We start from the raw sequence: 19257 nt of genomic DNA, 5'->3' as shown, positions 1-19257 counted from the left end.
GCCTCCCTGCACCATATGCACATTACTGTGCTCAACCTCATCACCATCTCCCAGGAGTCTGCTACATCTTTAGAAAGGCTATTCGTCTCTTACCTTTAGATGTGATCTCTGCCGCGCCGTTCCTTAGAAATACCCGTTTTCACCGGTATGCAAATTAGTTCTCTCGCAGCAATGGGGGCGGGACCCAGCGCTGGAAATGCAATGGGCGCGTCCCCACTGCTGCTCAAAAACACGATCCTGCGACGCCTCTATCTTCTGCTGGATCCTCCCCTTTTTTCTTTGGCATCACCTCCGACGCCTGCGCAGTTGGCTTTGCCAGTGAGACACTAGTAGAGCCGACTGCGCATGCCCGCAGCCATAGTTCCAACGCTGCAATTGCGCGCATGCGCAGTCGGCTCTACTAGTGTCTCACTGGCAGGTGTCGGAGGTGATGCCGAAGAAAGACGAGGAGGATCCAGCAGAAGATAGAGACGTCGCTGGAGCCTGTTCTCGAGCTGCAGTGGGCCCGCCCCCATCGCTGCGAGAGAACTAATTTGCATACCAGTAAAACCCAGTATTTCTAAGGAACGGCGCGGCGGAGATCACATCTAAAGGTAAGAGACGAATAGCCTTTCTAAAGGCTATTCCGACGTCTTATATACAAAAAAAAGGGTTTTAATGGTAGAATCTCTTTAATTTCCGCATGGATTCTGATGGCTAATCAATATCAGATCAGTGGCCGATCCGACACCTGACACTGCCACAATCAGCTGGTTAAAGAGGCTGCAGTGTCGTCTAGTGGCTATACTTGGTATTGCAGGTCGGCCGAGAATTGTAGAATTTTTGATGCTTGCGCCAAATATTTGTTCCATACAGCCTGCAAGGTAAGTTTTTTTGTCTACCTATTTCATCTACATGTTTTGCGCCAAATATTTGTCCCATGGCAAAGCTCGAAACTTGTAGTCGGATGGTATTTGAGTCAGAATTTTGGTGTTTCTAGAAACTCTTCCTATTTAGGGGCCACATGGTGGCTCAGTGGTTAGCACTGCAGCTTTGCAGCGCTGGGTCCTGGTTTTCAAATACCGCCAAGGGCAAAAAACCATCTGCAAGGAGTTTGTATGTTCTTCCCGTGTTTGCATGGATTTCCATCCCATATTCCAAAAAAGACATACTGATAGGGAAAAAATGTACATTGTGAGCTCTGTGTGGGGCTCACAATCTACATAAAAAAACACCTCTCCCTATTTATGAAGTTTCATACAACAGATTAATAAATAGGTCCAAAACTATGAACAGGATTCAACAGTATTGATGAATGTGCCTGACTATTTCCTCTGTATAAGATGGCTGAGCTGGGGCTCTTCATGATGCAGGTGGAAGATCTCGGGATCTAACAGTAGGTTTCCTTACGACGTGACATGAATACGTCCTCCGTAGATCACAGAGAAATAAGCACTTGTCTGTCTATTGTGTAACTGAACGACTCGTATCCACCACATTGTAAGACGTATGAACCTGAATGTCCGCCATCCTTCCTCTAATAAGGGACTATAGATGTTCCTCCAGAAGTTCTCCATCTGTCCTTCGGCTGTCTTTGTATGACATCATGTTCATGGAGGACCTATTGGTCGTAGCTTTACTCCATGTTAACCCTTTAGTTGGTGCTCATAAAATCTGGCATATACCTAATAACATTTTGTGTTTCCTTAAAATGTTGCTGGGAGGAAACCATAAACAAGCAGGGAAGATGGTCATATCTTAGTTTGGTTTTCTTTTGATCTGTGACTTACCACTAGAGGTCACTAGTGAGTGACAAGACTGATTTGGGGTGATCTGAATCATTAAAGGGGTTGTGCCAAATTTACAAGTAACAATTTTTTTTTATCTTTTGGGGTCTGACTGCTGGAATCCCCACTGATGTCAAGAAGGGAGTCCCTTGTGCCTCTTTTCTGAATGAAGCAGCAGTCATGCAGGCACATTGCTGTCCCATTCATTTCTATGGGACTGCGAAACAGAAGCCAAGTCCATTCATGTTAAAGGGATCCTATCATTGAATACTCTTTTTTTTTTCTGATTACCACGTAGGAATAGCTTTAAGAAAGGTTATTCTACTTCTACCTTTAGATGTCTTCTCTGCACCGCCGTTCAGTATAAATCCAGGTTTTCTTTGTTATGCAAATGAGTTTCTTGAAGCACTGTGGGCCTCCCCAATGCTACAAGAGAACTCTCCAGTGCCGCCTCCATCTTCTTCTGGTACGCCCTCTCCCTGTGTCTTCTTCTGTAACACTCAGGAGGGCCAGGGCTGGTATCACGGGTAATATATCAGATGTGGCCGGCTTTTAGGTCCCTGGGTCCCAAATGTGCACAAAATCTCCTTTTTGATGTCCCCGACTACCCATCCCCACGTGGTACCTGACAATGACAACAGACAACCAGGTCTCGGGGGTAGCCATTACTCTTTTATTAGCAGGACAAGGTAATACAAATGTACATATGGAGTAATTCTTCACATACAATACAGCGATCTTTGTAGGTAGTGTCCAATTAAGCAGGTGATGGAGCTTGGAGCAGGAATGCTTTGGATAGTTTAATTAGTAGTTGCTTGGGTAGTTAAACTTGTATATACTTGTAAAGATGGCCTGTATCCAGGGAGCTAGTCCTCAACAAACTGGGTACACGTATGTAGGAGAGGAAATAGAGTTGTCGACAGCGGGAGACCCTCAAATTCTGCCAGACTAGCTATGGGTTTCTTAAATATAGATTTGTCCCAAAGACTTGCTTGAATAGAGAGATACGTGTAGAGGTCCCAGATGTATGGATAAGCAGGTCCGTAAACTTTAGTGATTGTAGACTTGGAAATTCAGAGGAAAATGCTCTCTGAGAAGGATCTTGAGGACAGAGGAAAAGAAATCTCTGTTTGAAGTCCCCTGGGACTTGGCTGCCATTTTTCAGCTCCACATGTGCTAGTCTCCACACAAAGAGAGCACAAAGGATTTTTCAACCCCCTCTAGAGAGGGCTGTAACTCCTCCTCCTCCAGGCCAGCCAAGGGAGCTTGATTGGTCCTGAAGGTCACCTGATCATACTGGACACTCCTTTACATTGGCAACTCAAATTACAATGGCAAGTATAGGCAGGTGTACTTCACAAAACATCCACAAGATGGCGCATTCATAGACCCCCCTGAGTGCTGGCTCTGGTGAAATAGAAATACTGTTAATATAGAAGGAATGGGGGAGGAACCTCTTTACCTTATATGCAAATGTCCATACCATCTCGGTCTGCAAGGACTATTAAAGGGAATGGGCACGAGCAGTACCGGGACATGCACAGTCACCTCCTGCCCGAGGCCCGAGGCCTAGAAGATTGAAACCCAGGATGGAAGAAGACATAAGGAGAGGGCATCCCAGAAGAAGATAGAGGCGTAACTGGAGAGTTCTCTTGCAGCATTGGTGACACCCCCAGTGCTGTTTGAGCGCTGGGGACCGCCCCCAGTGCTGCGAGAAAACTCATTTGCATACTAAACAAAACCCGGATTTCTACCGAATGGTAGCGCAGAGAAGACATCTAAAGGTAGGAGAGGAATAGCCTTTCTTAAGGCTATTCCTACATGATACCCCACTCATCTATAGCTTATCCCCTATCCAGTAGACTTGTAAACTTGGTACATTCCCTTTAACACAATAGATTCCTTTTAAAGATGTGATACCCTATAGAAGATGTGAACTCAGGTGATATTCCATGATCATAGTGGGTTTCCCACAACATGGACATCCTGAAGAGTTTTCCGGGCTGGTGGAATACGCCTGCATCCATCAGGCTTGCCCCTACGTGGCACCACGTCTACTTGGACATCTAATGCGCATGAACCTCTGGTGAATCCCTCAATTAGATGTCCAAGTAGACGTGGTGCCAAGTAGGGGCAAGCCCGATGATAATCTTTGTTACTATCATTGTAGGCCATCACCAAGTTCTAATAGGTTACTTAAGATGATCCCATAAGAAATAAACCCTAGTGCCAAGTGACGGACTCCAAGGTTACCTCCAAATGGGGATGTCTTCTGTTGGATCCAGTGGGTCCATTATTATATCAGATCCTGGGCGGCACTGTAGGATCCCCTGATGCCTAGGACCATACCAACACTGGGGGGAAGCTAGGGCCCCTGGGAAATATCTTGTAACATATGTAAACTCCATATGACCAGAGGCGGAGAGACATCCAGTTGTTATGGTGGGCACAAGGTAATGTGCTTTATTGTTATAACATATGCAGGCGGCCAGCTTCTTGGCGCTCAGGATCCTCTTCACACATCGCTTACTAAGGTTTTCGTGATTTGTTGCCCCCCAGGAAACTATTATAGAAATAACTATTGACCTGTCACTGCGTTCTGGATTACTTTAATGTAATAACCGTGTGTATGTTGTTAGGTGATTATTACTTATAGACGTCTATTATTCGCTGCGTGGAGTGAGGCTTATCGCGGCGTACAAATAAGTCAGACTCCCGGGTGATAATGGTACGGTATAAAAATAGCATCAGCTAAAGAAAAAGTACCGTATGGAAACCGCCAGGAAAACGGATCTCAGCAGCTCTTATTTCTTCTATAACTCATTGTTTCAGATCTTTAAGAAAATTCAATAGAAGACAAAGACAACCTGAGAAGTTGCAAATGTGTAATCGTCACGTTACTTACAAGGTGAACTGAGATCTGTATTCCTTCTCTCCTCTACTCCTTTCATTCCTCTTAGCCCCCTCCCTTCTCTCCATCCAAATGTTTATCCTTCTCTATTTCTTCCTTTTCTCACTTTCTTGCCTCCTTTATTTCCTCCGCCTTTTTTCTTTTTTCTCCTTCCTATCTTACCTTCCTTCCTCCTCACCTTCCACATTCATCCCTCCCTTTCTCTCTTCCTTTTCCCTTCTTTTTTTTTTCCTCCATTATCCATTTCTTCTTCTTTCCTATTCTCCCTTTCACCCCTCCTTTCTGTCTTTTTCTGCTTTTCGCTCCTTATACTTACTCTCTTCTGTTCCTCACATCTTTCATCCTTCCTTATTCCTTTCTTTCTTTTTCTTTCTTTCTTTAATCCATCTATTTTCTTTCTTTCTTTCTCTTTCTTCCTATTCCACCTTCCTTACACCTTTCTTTCTTTCTTTCTTTCTTTCTTTCTTTCTTTCTTTCTTTCTTTCTTTCTTTCTTTCTTTCTTTCCTTCCTTTTCTTCCTTCCTTCTTTCTTTCCTTCCTTTCTTTCTTTCCTTCTTCCTTCCTTCGCTCTCTTTCTTCCTGTTCCACCTTCCTTACGTCTTTCCTTCCTTCCTATTTTCCTTCCTTCCTATCTTCCTTCCTTTCTTTCTTTTCCCTCTTTCTTTCTTTCTTTCTTTCTTTCTTTCTTTCTTTCTTTCTTTCTTTCTTTCTTTCTTTCTTTCTTTCTTTCTTTCTTTTCCTATTCCACCTTCCTTACACCTTTCCTTCCTTCCTTCCTTCCTTCCTTCCTTCCTTCCTTCCTTTATCTCTTTCTTTCTACCTACCTACCTTCTTTCTCTTTCTTCCTATTCCACCTGCCTTACACCTTTCCTTCCTTCCTTCGTTTCTTTCTTTCTTTCTTTCTTTCCTTTCTTTCTTTCTTTCTTTCTTTCTTTCTTTCTTTCTTTCTTTTTCTTTCTTTCTTCTATTCTCTTTCTTTCTATCTTTCTTTCTTTCTACCTACCTACCTTCCTTCTTTCTCTTTCTTCCTATTCCACCTTCCTTACACCTTTCCTTCCTTCCTTTCTTTCTTTCCTTCTTCTTTCCTTCGCTCTCTTTCTTCCTATTCCACCTTCCTTACGTCTTTCCTTCATTCCTATTTTCCTTTCTTCCTTTCTTTTCCCTCTTTCTTTCTTTCTTTCTTTCTTTCTCTCTTTCTTTCTACCTACCTTCCTTCTTTCTCTCCCTTCCTATTCCACCTGCCTTACACCTTTCCTTTCTTTCTTTCTTTCTTTCTTTCTTTCTTTCTTTCTTTCTTTCTTTCTTTCTTTCTTTCTTTCTTTCTAACTTCCTACTTACCTACTTTTCTTCCTTCTTTCTCTTTCTTCCTATTCCACCTTCCTTACACCTTTCCTTCCTTCCTTCCTTCCTTTCTTCCTTCCTTCGCTCTCTTTCTTCCTATTCCACCTTCCTTCCTATTTTCCTTCCTACCTTCCTTTCTTTCTTTTCCCTCTTTCTTTCTTTTTCTTTCTTTCTTTCTTTCTTTCTTTCTTTCTTTCTTTCTTTCTTTCTTTTTTCTTTCTTTCTTTTCCCTCTTTCTTTCTATTTTCTTTCTTTCTTCCTTCCTTCCTTTCTTTTCCCTCTTTCTTTCTATTTTCATTCTTTCTTTCTTTCTTTCTTTCTTTCTTTCTTTCTTTCTTTCTTTCTTTCTTTCTTTCTATTTTCTTTCTTTCTTTCTATTTTCTTTCTTTCTATTTTCTCTTTCTTTCTTTCTTTCTTTCTTTCTTTCTTTCTTTCTTTCTTTCTTTCTATTTTCTTTCTTTCAAATATACTTGGGTCTAAGATATTATAAAAGGAAATGGTTTTTGTACAAAACACAAAATGGAAAATCTGTTCATCCAGATGTGTGAGGAGTGCAGAGATTATAGAAATGTCAAGAGGACCACATGACAGCGAATGTTGGCGCTCGCTGGGCCTACTGTAATTACCGTGTCAGATTAACAATAGTTCTAACATCTCAGGAATTGCAGTGGAAAATTGATTGAAATCTGGTAGGATGAAGTGATAATAACATATACACTATACACAATCCCAGCCTTGTATCCGGGCTATAGGAATCATCGTCCTCCTGATGGTGTCCACATGGTGTCTTCTCTCTTATGATACTGTATGACCATTGCCTGAGCCGCTGAATGGAAAACAGTATGTATGTTACTAGCGTGTGTGAATGTCCTCCTATTCCATCAGCTGGATATAACCAATTTTGTACAAGCTTAGTAGATGTCCATGACATGTCCATGACAATCACAAGTCAAACCAGAACCCACAAACTTACAAGGAAGATCAGAACCAGGAAGATAAATCAGGAAGGTGATTGTCCAAGCCAAAAGTCAGTCTGAGAGGTAATGACAGAGCCCAAATCAGAAGACAAACAGATTTCCATCAAAAAGCCAAAGATTTTCAGGAGGTAACGTCAGGGCCAAAGTCAGAAGTGAAGCAGATTTCCAGAGACCAGCCAAAGGTCATTTCAGGGTGGAACAATATATATGACCGAGATATTAAGTCATAGCAAGTACAACCAATTACAAGGCACCTGGCCGAGGAAAAAGAGGGAGTAATATATATCCTCAGCTGCTGAGCGGTTCAGCATCATAGATGTCAGATTATCTACAGATTCAGAGAAAGCTTTATATGTCTGACTAAATTAAAGCAACAGTGTCAAGGGGTATTTCAAAGAGGCGAATACACATTAAGAATCCTAACATGTACACAGTGAAGTAACTAGGAACGGCGGGGCCCCGTGGCAAACTTTTGAGCGACGCCTGCCGAAGACCCAGACCGAATCCCCCCGCATTCTTGCGCTCTCTATTATGCCCCATAGAGGCCCTTGCACACACTATTATGCCCCATAGTGGCCCCTGTACACAGTATTATGCCCCGTGGTGGCCCCTGTACACAGTATTATGCCCCATACACAGTATTATGTCCTATAGTGGCCCCTACACACACTAGTATGCCCCATAGTGGCCCCTGCACACAGTATTATGCCCCATAGTGACCCCTACACACAGTATTATGTCCCACAGTGGCTCCTGCACACAGTATTATGCCCCATAGTGGCCCCTGCACACAGTATTATGCCCCATAGTGACCCCTACACACAGTATTATGTCCCATAGTGGTCCTGCACACAGTATTATGCCCCGTAGTGGCCCCTGCACACAGTATTATGCCCCATAGTGGCCCCTGCACACAGTATTATGTGCCATAGTGGCCCCTGCACACAGTATTATGCCCATAGTGGCCGCTGCACACAGTATTATGCCCCATAGTGGCGCCTGCACACAGTATTATACCCCACAGAGGCTCCTGCACACAGTATTATGCCCATAGTGGCCCCTGCACACAGTATTATCCCCCTTAGTGGCCCCTGCACACAGTATTATAGCCCACTGTGAACACCCATAAACAAGTATTATACTCTGGGGTCTTTTTAGACCCCAGAGTATAATAATCGGAGACCAAAAGGGAGTACCAACATAAAAAACAATGTAACTTACCTATCCCCGACTCTGTTGCAGTCCTCGGTGGTGTCGGCCATCTTCAATGAAATCCAGGACGTCACATGACCCAGGACGTCACATAACCCAGGAGGCAGGCCCCGGTCATGTGACGTCACGGAGAGTCACAGAAGTAGGCCCGAACTTGCCATTATTAGACCCCTGAGTATAATAATGATGTTTGTGGGGCCCGTGGCGTCACTTACCTAACCCGGCCCCTGCCAGGATCGATAAGTAAGTAGGGCCCATTGCCGGCTGGAGTAACTCCAGCCGGTAACGGCCTATTAAGAAAAGAAAAAAAACGCAGCGGTAACATCTGTCGCCAGGCCCCCTAATGTCCCGGGCCCTGTGGCAGCCGCTATCCCGGTAGTTACCCCACTGCATGTACATATTATAGTGACTCGGTCCGGTGCTGCAGCTCAGCCTCATTTACGGTCATGTGTGACTGTGCTTTAGTACTAGGTCAACCCAAGTATAATCCATTGTCATTGCATTGCATTTTCTTATTGGCGACCCTTGGCGTCTTCATTCTGCTGATCAACAGGTCAACAGCCTCGACATGTCTCACCTTAAATATGAGAAAATATCCAGTGATTGTAGGGGCTCAGATCTGAGACCTACAGAGACATTTCTTGTCCCTATTGTGTTGCTGTATAATGGGAACTAGGCCATATTATGGTAACATTATAGATTATTGAAGATCACAAATAATCGTCTGAGACTTGATTTCGAGCAGTCGAGCGGACAACTTTGCAAAGAATTAAATTGCCCTTTTAAATGTATTTTCTGAAAGAAAAATTGAGACTTATTCGATTCGCTGGTCATTGTACCTGACAGCATATTGACATTCATAACATGAGGACCTTGTTCGTATAGTCACAATACAAGACAGAAGATCGTAATAGAATGAGCTTCGCTGGAGGCGTCAGTGCCTTGACATTGCTGTCAATCTGTCTGACGTGGAATAACACAAGGATTATAATCTGTTATAAATGTCATCTATAGGGTTAGCCCGTATTCCAAATTGAGTTGTCCATCACAAATCTAAAGCTTGCTGAAAGGAGACTACAAGGTCCATTAGAGAACATTAAAAATGTGAAGATTGTCTTTAACTCATACCTGGCATCTTTTCTAAGGAGACATCAGGGAGGGGGATACAAAGCAGCTCACATGCCAATAAAAAGTGGTGTGCTAGGGTTGGTGGTCTTCTCAAAAGAGGTGGTCTTTTGGAACCACATTCAGCACAACCTAAAAGGACTACAGAACACATTTTAGATCATCAGACCCCCTGATAAATACAGATCCTTAAAATGTTTGGTGATATCTTTTGTGATATATGTTATTAACCTATCTAACTTTCTTTTAATAGAAAACAGGCTGTAAAGTTCCCATTAGCACCGCTCTAACTTAGTATTACCAGGGAGACTCTGTCTGGTGGCTATAGCTCCTGTTGGTTGAAGGAATGACTGCGTCACATAGAAAAATAGTTCTAGTATTACAACTTCTCAGTTTATATATGCTATCAAGCAGTGGTGTAACTACCACCATAGCAGCAGAGGCAGCTGCCACAGGGCCCGGGACATTAGGGGCCCGGTGACAGCCGCTACCGCTGCTATCATTATACTGGGGGGTCTTTTCGGACCATCGAGTATAATGATCGGCGGCCCGGGAGAGGTAAGAAACATAAAAAACATGTTACTTACCTCTCCACGATCCGGGCAGGCTTTGGCCTAGTCGTCTGAAGTCTCATGACCCCGGCCTGCGTCCCAGGTCATGTGACGTTTGACGTCATTGAAGAAGGACTACAGCGGAGGCCGACAGCGCAGGAACCGGGAGATAGGTGAGTAAAAGAGGTTTTTTATGTTTTTTCCCCCAGGGTCTCCGATTATTATACTCTGGGGTCTGAAAAGACCACAGAGTATAATACTTGTTCATGGGTGTCCACAGTGGGACATAATACTGTGTACAGGGGTCACTAAGGGACATAATACTGTGTACAGGAGCCACTATGGGGGATAATACTGTGTGCAGGGGCCACTATGGGGGATAATACTGTGTGCAGGGGCCACTGAGGGACATAATACTGTGTGCAGGGGCCACTAAGGGACATAATACTGTGTGCAGGGGCAACTATGGGGGAAAATACTGTGTGCAGGGGCCACTAAGGGGGATAATACTGTGTGCAGGGGCCACTATGGGGGATAATACTGTGTGCAGGGGCCACTATGGGGGATAATACTGTGTGCAGGGGCCACTATGGGGGATAATACTGTGTGCAGGGGCCACTATGGGGCATAATACTGTGTGCAGGGGCCACTATGGGACATAATACTATGTGCAGGGGCCACTAAGGGACATAATACTGTGTGCAGGGGCCACTATGGGGGATAATACTGTGTGCAGGAGCCACTATGGAGGATAATACTTTGTGCAGGGGCCACTATGGGGGATAATACTATGTGCAGGGGCCACTATGGGGGATACTACTGAGTGCAGGGGTCACTATGGGACATAATACTGTGTGCAGGGGTCACTAAGGGACATAATACTGTGTGCAGGGGCCACTATGGGGCATAATACTGTGTGCAGGGGTCACTATGGGGGATGATACTGTGCGCAGGGGCCACTATGGGGAATAATACTGTGTGGAGGGGCCACTGAGGGACATAATACTGTGTGCAGGGGTCACTAAGGGACATAATACTGTGTGCAGGGGCCACTATGGGGGATAATACTGTGTGCAGGGGCCACTATGGGGGATAATACTGTGTGCAGGGGCCACTATGGGGGATAATACTGTGTGCAGGGGCCACTATGGGGCATAATACTGTGTGCAGGGGCCACTATGGGACATAATACTATGTGCAGGGGCCACTAAGGGACATAATACTGTGTGCAGGGGCCACTATGGGGTATAATACTGTGTGCAGGAGCCACTATGGAGGATAATACTGTGTGCAGGGGCCACTATGGGGCATAATACTGTGTGCAGGGGTCACTATGGGGGATGATACTGTGCGCAGGGGCCACTATGGGGAATAATACTGTGTGGAGGGGCCACTGAGGGACATAATACTGTGTGCAGGAGCCACTATGGGGGATAATACTGTGTGCAGGGTCCACTATGGGTATAATACTGTGTGCAGGGGCCACTATGGGTATAATACTGTGTGGAGGGGCCACTGAGGGACATAATACTGTGTGCAGGGGTCACTATGGGACATAATACTGTGTGCAGGGGTCACTAAGGGACATAATACTGTGTGCAGGGGCCACTATGGGGCATAATAGAGCGTGCAGGAATGCGTAGGAGGCATCGGTCGAGGTCTTCGGCGTCAGTGTCGGTCGGGGGGGCCATGTCAAAAGTTCGCCACGGGGCCCCGTCATTCTTAGTTATGCCACTGCTATCAAGATTGCTGGAGATATCACTAGTTATAAACACAGTTAGGATTGTAATTATTATATGCAGCATGAACTGAAGCTCAAATTCCCATCTAAGTTTTTAACTAGTGATATTTAAAGGATTTTTTTTAGCTTGTACTGAGACTCTCAGCTTTCATGTCATACCAAAACCATTTTGTTAGGTGATAGAAATCCAGAGATACGGCCATTTGAAAGGACCATCCCCATTTTGCAAATGCTTCAGCTCTACATATTCCCAATACCATTGTGCACAGAGTTCCTTGGTAACAGCTCAGTTAGAGGGTTGTTATGGAGAATTTTAGAGCCTGTTTTCTATTTGGAAGGAAGTTATATAGGTTAATTATGTATATTAGAAAATTCTTCAGATCCCATAATGAAATACAGACCCTAGACCAAAGACTCTAAAAATATAGACACTAGACCAGATAGCCTACAAAATACAGACCCTTCAGACAAAAGAACCTAAATAAATACAGAACCCAAACCAGACTCCCTAAATATGACAGAACATTATGTAATACCAGAATTTAATATAAAAAGAAACCAATAAGTTTACATAAAAACATAAATCTGCTCAGACACAGATAAGATAATGAGAAGACGACAGATGGTTGAAGCTTGGAAAGGCAATCTCTAGTATAAGCGGAAGCCTTAAATATTACATAATCACATGATATAAGGCCGGAAGAATGGAACATTCTAAAAGTTTTCTAGGACAGATTGGATTCTCCACAGCCGGGCCACGGTGTCGGAACAGTCTCCATATTACACAGAAGTCAGAGCACGAGGTTTACTTGGAGATTTCACAAGTAAAATTTTAGGAACATTTTATCTATGGAGAATTCATTGCCTCGGCCCGTCTTCCTTTAATGTCAGGAGGAAATATGAAATGTAATTCTCACACTTCATGGTTCATATGAACTGGAGTCACAACATGAACTTACCAACCCAAAGGGATGGAGACGTTTAGAAAAACCTAGCTTTCTTTAACCCCCCTGGTCCTGGACGACATTATAGTTGCATTATAGTTTCGAGTGAGCATGATATGTCCAAGGAGACTGCAGACATGGCAGGTCTAACTACAAGCCCAAGATCTTGTCTGCGCATCTAGATTCAGAGATATCACTGGTCAGTGGCGTAACTAGGAATGGTGGGGCCCCATGGCAAATGTTTGACATGGCCCTCCCCGACCGACACCGAAGACCCTGACTGACCCCATTACCCCGCATCCCTGCACACACTATTATGCCCCATAGTGGCCCCTGCACACAGTATTATGCCCCATAGTGGCCCCTGCACACAGTATTATGCCCCGTAGTGGCCCCTGCACACAGTATTATACCCCATAGTGGCCCCTGCACACAGTATTATCCCCATAGTGGCCCCTGCACACAGTATTATACCCCATAGTGGCTCCTGCACACAGTATGATTCCCCATAGTGGCCCCTGCACACAGTATTATGCCCCATAGTGGCCCTTACAGACAGTATGATGCCCCATAGTGGCCCCTGCACACAGTATTATGTCCAATTGTGGACGATTATTATACTCTGGGGTCTTTTCAGACCCCAGAGTATAATGATTGTAGACCCAGGGAAGGGGGGGGGGGGAGAATACAAATATAAAAAACACTGTTACTTACCTATCCTTAGCTCACCTGCACTCCCTGCTGATGTCGGCCATCTTCAATGAGGTATGGGACATCACGTGACCCGGGGGCATGTGTCATGACGCATAAGGGCCCCCTAATGTCCTGGCCCGCTGCCACTGCTACCCCGATAGTTACGCCCCTGTCACTGGTTAAAGTGGAAGTGCATAAACTCGCAGCTTCACTTTAACCAGTGTACAGGAGAACATGAGCAGCCAAGAGGAGAAAAGAATCTTATTATTCTTCTGTCCCTGTCACTTCAGATAACCCCAGGGGAAGAGGTGCCATGGACTTTTCTTCATGATATCACCCCCCCCCCCCATTATTAATCAGAAGCATACTTGTTACTGCATGGCAACGCTTCCAAAATCTGTGCCGTGACAGTTTAGCATCGTGATTGGGACCCCGGGTGTCATGGCCATAGTCAGCGACGTAACTAGGAATGGCGGGGCCCCATGGTGAACTTTTGACATGGCCCCCCCCAGCCGACACCGACGCCCTTGACCGACCCCCTCCTCTGCATTCCTGCGCGATCTATTATGCCCCATAGTGGCCCCTGCACACAGTATTATACCCCATAGTCGCCCCTGCACACAATATTATGTCCCATAGTGGCCCCTGCACACAGTATTATCCCCCATAGTGGCCCCTGTACACAGTATTATGCCCCATAGTCGCCCCTGCACACAATATTATGTCCCATAGTGGCCCCTGCACACAGTATTATCCCCCATAGTGGCCCCTGTACACAGTATTATGTCCCATAGTCGCCCCTGCACACAGTATTATGTCCCACAGTGGCCCCTGCACACAGTATTATCCCCCATAGTGGCTCCTGCACACAGTATTATCCCCCATAGTGTCCCCTGCACACACTATTATGTCCCTCAGTGGCCCCTGCACACAGTATTATGGTCCCATAGTCGCCCCTGCACACAGTATTATCCCCCATAGTCGCCCCTGCACACAGTATTATGTCCCATAGTGGCCACTGCACACAGTATTATCCCCATAGTGGCCCCTGCACACAGTATTATCCCCCATAGTGGCCCCTGCACACAGTATTATGTCCCATAGTCGCCCCTGCACACAGTATTATGTCCCATAGTGGCCACTGCACACAGTATTATCCCCATAGTGGCCCCTGCACACAGTATTATCCCCCATAGTGGCCCCTGCACACAGTATTATTCCCCATAGTGGCCCCTACACACAGTATTATCCCCCATAGTGGCCCCTGCACACAGTATTATCCCCCATAGTGGCTCCTGCACACAGTATTATACCCCATAGTGGCCCCTGCACACAGTATTATCCCCCATAGAGGCCCCTGCACACAGTATTATGTCCTTTAGTGGCCCCTGCACACAGTATTATGTCCCATAGTAGCTCCTGCACACAGTATTATGCCCCATAGTGACCCCTGCACACAGTATTATGTCCCATAGTGGCCCCTGCACACAGCATTATGTCCCTCAGTGGCCCCTGCACACACTATTATGTCCCTTAGTGTCCCCTGTACACAGTATTATTCCCCATAGTGGCCCCTGCACACAGTATTATGTCCCTTAGTGGCCCCTGCACACAGCATTATGTCCCTCAGTGGCCCCTGCACACAGTATTATGCCCCATAGTGGCCCCTACACACAGTATTATCCCCCATAGTGGCTCCTGCACACAGTATTATCCCCCATAGTGGCCCCTGCACACACTATTATGTCCCTTAGTGTCCCCTGTACACAGTATTATTCCCCATAGTGGCCCCTGCACACAGTATTATGTCCCTTAGTGGCCCCTGCACACAGCATTATGTCCCTCAGTGGCCCCTGCACACAGTATTATCCCCCATAGTGGCCCCTGCACACAGTATTATCCCCCATAGTGGCCCCTGTACACAGTATTATTCCCCATAGTGGCCCCTGCAAACAGTATTATGTCCCACTGTGAACACCCATAAATAATTATCATACTCTGGGGTCTTTTCAGACCCCAGAGTATAATAATCGGAGACCCGGGGGAATAAAAGCATTAAAAACTACTGTGTCTTACCTGTCCCCCGGCTCCTACGCTGTCGGCCTCCGCTGCTGTCCTTCTTCAATGACGTCGGACGTCACATGACCCGGGCCCAGCCAGGATCGGTAAGTAAATAGGGCCCATAACGCCCTATTAAAAAATAAACGCAGCAGTAGCGGCTGTCACCAGGCCCCCTAATGTCCCAGGCCCTGTGGCAGCTGCCTCTGCTGCTATGGCGGTAGTTACGCCACTGACCATAGTAATAATAATCTAGATTTCCTTTTCCTAACACTTCCAGACTTCCAGCTCATTTTCCCAATGATAAGGTTATACAGCAACTTTGGCCTCGACTCCCGTAAAACAACTTAAGATTGCCTGTCGTCTTGTGACTCCTTCACCATCGTAATTGAATGAAATAACATTGTGACCCCGAGGGTGCTGCGACTGTCTATTCACTATTCACATTAGAGAAGGGGTCGTAGGAAGACCCAAAGTCGCCATGTACTATAGCCTTGACCTACAGCACATGAACCGTAAGTGTTGTCATGGGCACACACACATAGCAGCTCTTCTCACATCTTGTAGTTTAACACAAGGATAAGATATGAAAAGAAAATCCCAGAAAATGAAATATAATTTAGTGACCTACATCTTCTAAAATACCTCATTTTTATATGGACAGAGGATTATAGTTCTTAAAGAAACTCATCATCTTAGATTTAAATTTGTCCCAAGTCCTTGGCTGCAAACCAGCAGACATCTTAATCTTGTAGTTTAGTATAATCTGTGATATTATATCTATAGGAGTTGTATATAAAGTTGATGAAGGGTCTGTCTTTTACAGAAACAGCGCCACTCTTTTGTGTGGTTTTGTATGGTATTGCAGCTCAGCACTATTCACTTAAAAGGAATACTGTTAGAGGTCCAAATTTTAGCACCCCCCACAATCAGCTGTTTGAGGGGATACATGGGGGCTTAGGTTTAAAATATTCATTTGTCCTGGACAACCCCTTTAATTAAGACATTTCATAGGTTATGACCTTATTCAGAGTTTGATGGAGTACAACCCAACCCAATCTCAACTGGCCCTTTACTCCCCTCCTGATGTGCATGGTAATAGTATGGTGGCTATAGGGTGTTGATACATGACGGCCGCTCAGAAGCTGAACATGTGCCATAGCTGCGGGGTCTGCACTGTTTTACACACCACCTTGTGGTAGAGCTATGATCAGACATGTTTGTTTGCAGTCACTTAACCCCTCATATACCGTGTTCAGTCCTGCTATAGAGATATTGCTATTAATAATAATACAACTATTTTACCATAAACCGCAACTTAGTGGTGTTGTAGTTTATGGGATAAGCAACTGAATTATTCAGATTTAATCATGGGACCCGTGGGATCACTTTCACTTTTTTCCAAAAGTACACATAGGGATAGAATTCTAGGAGGAAGGGGGGGGGGGGGGGAGAGGGTTATTAGTAATCAGTAGAAACAATTAAAGAGGACCTTTCATCAGATCGGGCACATGCAGTTCTATATACTGCTGGAAAGCTGGCAGTCGGCTTTCCCGATCTGTGCCCGGTGTAAAGCGCTATTAATCCCGGGACCGTAGCGCTTTAGTGTCAGAAGGGCGTTTCTGACAGCCAGGAACGTCCTTCTGCCTCGCGGCGCCTATCACGCTGTACTGTGGAGCGGGGAGGAACTGCCCCCTCCCGCTCCTGATAACACTCATCTATAGACGAGCTGTGTGAGCAGAGGGAGGGGGCGTTCCTCCCCGCTCACGCTGTACAGCGCGATAGGCGCCGCGAGGCAGAAGGACGTCTCTGGCTAATGGTCAGAAACGCCATTCTGACACTAAAGCGCTACGGTACCGGGACCGATAGCGCTTTACACCGGGCACAGATTGGGAAAGCCGATAGTGCGCTGAATTCAGTGCACTGCCAGCTTTCCAGCAGTATATAGAACTGCATGTGCCCGATCTGATGAAAGGTCCTCTTTAAAGAACAATGTAAACAATTCCAGGTTCTTATCAGTTCTCAGGGTCTCAGGTCAGTGATTTCTGTAAGATGCCATAAACCCATGTGACAGATTATACTCATAAATCCATCACTCTTTCTTTGATTTAAAATTCCCTCTTAAAACCAAAATAAACTTATGACCCTGCTTCAAACACTGGAGAAGGGGTTAAATCTGTCACATGGTTTTATGGCATCTTACAGAAATCACTGACCTGAGACCCTGAGAACTGATAAGAACCTGGAATTGTTTACATTGTTTCTACCAATTACTAATAACCCCCCCCCCCCTTCCTGCTAGAATTCTATCCCTATGTGTCCTTTTGTACATAAATATGCATCCTTCAGAAATGGTTTATAAATTTACTTGAGAAAGGAGCTGAGAGTTCTGAAACGTTGTAATCTGTCATCATTATTAGTTAGCCATTATAAAGGTATCAACTACTGAAGACTCTCAGAGCTCAACAGTAATACAGCTATTTTACCATAGGCCACATTACAGTCATATTGCAGTTTATAGTATAAGCAATTTAATGATCGAAGGTTCGAATCCTCTAGGGAGAGACCACAGGAAAATGGCCGACGGACATGCGCAGTCGGCAATTTTGGACCAAGAGAAGAGGAGCACTAATGAAGAGGTAGAGGCGGTGAAGAAGACAGGCCATCGCTGGAGAGTCTTCAAGCAGCACTAGGGACGCCCCCAGTGCTGTGAGAAAACTCATTTCCATAAAGTAGAAAGAAGAAATTCCCCAGGAATGGCGGCGTGAATCTGAATAACAAAGGTAAGAGAACAATAGACTTTCTTAAGGCTATTCCTACATGTATCTATTGTAAACAGGGTATTCTATTGATAGAATCCCTTTAATCCATTTGATATATTTCCCATATATTCCTGATAGTACTAGAGCAGACAGATTTTCAGGTTTCCATTCCTACCGGCTTCTTTGAGATGACCACCTCTCTAAATAGCCACTTTTCCATGTCATTGTGAGTGGTCATCTCAAAGAGGTTTCACTGTATACATCACATAGTGGTAGAAGAAGTAAAGATAAAGCTTGAATACGACCTATTCCAGTAACCAGCCATTTACCGATATCTTTCGGACTCTCCTAGCATCTTACCAGGACAGAAAATCTGTTTGGGGACCTGCAAAAGGAGGCATTACACTGTGTGTTGGGTCAGTAAAGGGGGCGTTATACTTTGTGTGGAGTCAGTAAAGGGGTTGTTATACTATGTGGAGGCCAGGAAAGGGAGTTTTATACCATCTGAGGACTGGGGGGGGGGCTAAGTCAAAATCTTGCTAGGGGGCACTGTTTCTCTTAGTTATAGCCCTATATACTGTATACGTCATCTATATAGCCCCCTCCTTTTCACCACAGAAGTCTCTTAAGGAGCATATCAAAGGGATAGTTCACATGGAGTTTTTCGGCAGCGGATTTTGACACGGAATCCGCCTCAAAATCCGCCTTCCAAAACGGCTCCCATTGACTTCAATGGGAGCCACTGTCTTCTTTTTTTTCGTTAGCTAATAGTGGGAAAAAGAAGCGAGATGCCCTATCTTGCTGCGGATTGCGAGGCTGATTCAGCCGCGCCATCTGCGCCGCGTGACTCCCTCCCGATTAGGCCATTCATTTGGGCCTAATCCGGAGTGGAATGCCACGATGGGATGCCGGTGCACTGTATCATCATTCCATCGTGCCTAGCAGCACGATATGTTCACACACGGAATCCATTTTCCACTGTATGAACATACCCAAAGAGTGAAAACCTAATCTCTGAACCTGACTCCAAGAAAAGTGGGAGCTGATGATGGTCTGTAAAACCTTTAGGTACCACAATCAGCATTCACTTGGGCATCCGAAGGGTTACAAAAATTGTACTGCAGATAACCTTGCATTTTTTTTAAACTGGTTTGTCATGAACCTATTTGCCCATCT

The sequence above is a fragment of the Leptodactylus fuscus genome, chromosome 3 (assembly GCF_031893055.1).
Source record: "Leptodactylus fuscus isolate aLepFus1 chromosome 3, aLepFus1.hap2, whole genome shotgun sequence".
In the NCBI taxonomy this organism is placed as follows: Eukaryota; Metazoa; Chordata; class Amphibia; order Anura; family Leptodactylidae; genus Leptodactylus; species Leptodactylus fuscus.
Note: the sequence above shows the minus strand (reverse complement) of the source record.